Source organism: Mytilus californianus, unplaced genomic scaffold, assembly GCF_021869535.1.
Source record: "Mytilus californianus isolate M0D057914Y unplaced genomic scaffold, xbMytCali1.0.p SCAF_3, whole genome shotgun sequence".
In the NCBI taxonomy this organism is placed as follows: Eukaryota; Metazoa; Mollusca; class Bivalvia; order Mytilida; family Mytilidae; genus Mytilus; species Mytilus californianus.
The window spans coordinates 121,193,593-121,195,865 of NW_026262679.1; positions in this window are offsets into that span (position 1 = coordinate 121,193,593).

The following is a 2,273-nucleotide window of genomic DNA, read 5'->3' on the forward strand; positions in this document are numbered from 1 at the left end:
TCATTTTGAACTGTATATTTTCCATTGCTCTTCAATTCTTATTTAATTTGGCCTCCAATTGTTTTGATTCGAGCGCTACTGACGAGTCTTTTGTAGACGTAATGCACGTCTGGTGTACCAAATTATTAGCTAGGGACTAATTTCACAAAAAATATTAGAACAAATACTCGTAAGTCATACATTTCAGTATAACTTACGATAAATTTTAAGTCGTAAGATTTTGTTGTGAAAAGAGCCGCTGGTATTCGAGCGTCACTGATGAGTCTTTTGTAGACGAAACGCGCGTCTGGCGCACTCAATTTCAATCCTGGTTTCTATGATGAGTTTATCTTTGATGAGTGTTTACAACCACCAGGTCGATCACCAGCCGAATAGTTAGCACTTTGTGTTGACATGAAAAATGATTGAAATTGTCACTTTCTGTGCATAAAATTTTTAATTATTCGAATCACTAAGGTATTCCTACCCCAAGGCATAGATGACCTTAGTCGTACTTTGTACATTTTTGTTTTATAATGCTCTCAAACTTTGTGTTTGATTTGGCCTCCAAAATCTTTTTTTATTCGTGTTCCGCCGTTGAGTAAGTAAATCTTAAGCCTGTTATCTTTGATGAGTTTTTATAATAAACTTAATGATGTCCTATGATTGCCAGCTTAAGCTGGGGTCACACACTCACGATGTTTACTGCCGTCCTTGATAGGACCATTCCCGATTAAAATTTGTAAAAGATCTGATCAAGATCCTGTGAATCGTGGTTAGAAATTTAAACTTTAATTAAAATTTGAAAAAAAACCATTTATTTAATCACGACAACAATCAGATATTGTTCTGAAAGCGTCCAAATTCAGCCGTTTCCAGCCGAATTTGAGCCGATTATCCCGTTCTCAATCCGATTCTCATCCGATTTGTATCTTTCGCATTTTAAAAAAAGACAGAATCTGTCCCGACATCGTCCCTATTCTGCCAAATGCGATCCAACAGAGATCAGACAGTGACCAGACAGTGAACCGACGCTGACGGAAGAAATCCGATAGAAATCCGTTTCAAATGATAATCCCGTCTAATAGAAAAATCGCCATTTTCGGGATGATCCGGGTTCTGTCAAAACGCAATCCTATCACAGTCTGCTGTATCGTATTACAAACGGCTTTGACTTGAGTCAGTCGTATCGTGTTCTGTAATTGTCGGGACTCTGACGTTGGTATTATTGTCGAATTTTGTATCAATAACGGGACTGTTCCTGAACAAAGACGGTTCGCATTCGGCAAATTCTGAATGCAATCTAGATTCAATCGCCAAAAACAGCAATAACATTTTTCTCCAGATCATGCCCGGTCCACGGACACCGTCCAGGAAACACAGAACATTGTTACGATTTAATCCGATACAGCAGAATCTGTCACGACATAGTCACGATTGTAATCCGACTAGACAAAATCGGCTTAGTTTCCCCGAATGTTACGAGACGCACCTAACTGTCGGGGTGCTTGGCCAACCTCTCCGATCCGTAGGAATCTATTACGAAAGTATACGCCTTCGTTCAGACAATGGCAGGACATTCCAGATCGTGGAGGATAGTAATCCGACTTTTTCACTTTTCGTGTCTTAGCGCTGTCTGATGTCAAACAGGAGTCGTAATCGGCACTGTGTGAACGCCGCATTATCTGTGATTTTTTACGGTTGTTGTCAACAACCTATCTTTTTTCGTGCACATGTTTCTTCAATGACATAAATATGTAGCGCTTATGTATAAATTCCAAAGTGGGCAACCTTATTCGACGCTAGGAGCTGTTAGTACATTTATATTCGCGCTTCAGTTCATAGTTTAAGACCTTCATATAACCATCAAAATTATGATCATCATTAAAAGCGGCTTCCATTTCATGTATTGATTACCTCCTAGAATATAATGAGAAAGTCAGGTAATCAACCCAATATTCTTTGTGTTTTTCGCTGAAAAAGTTGTTTACGTATTGAGTCCAATTGCTTTTAAAATGCATTTCAAGACGAAAGATGAATAAATAAGAGTCATTATAATATACAACATTTATTTAACAAAAATATCTCTTTAAAATCATGTAACTATTTTGATCACTTCAGTTTAGTTTTTGGTAATATTTGTGCGATGATTAGATCTCCATCGCAACATTCAAAATAAAAATATTCTGTTACCGTTTGATTAAGCATTTTGTGAGACAACCACATACTACAGCATTAACAGATAAAATTTTATGTATAAATACCCGAAAAACGTTACTTCGTCAAAAACAATA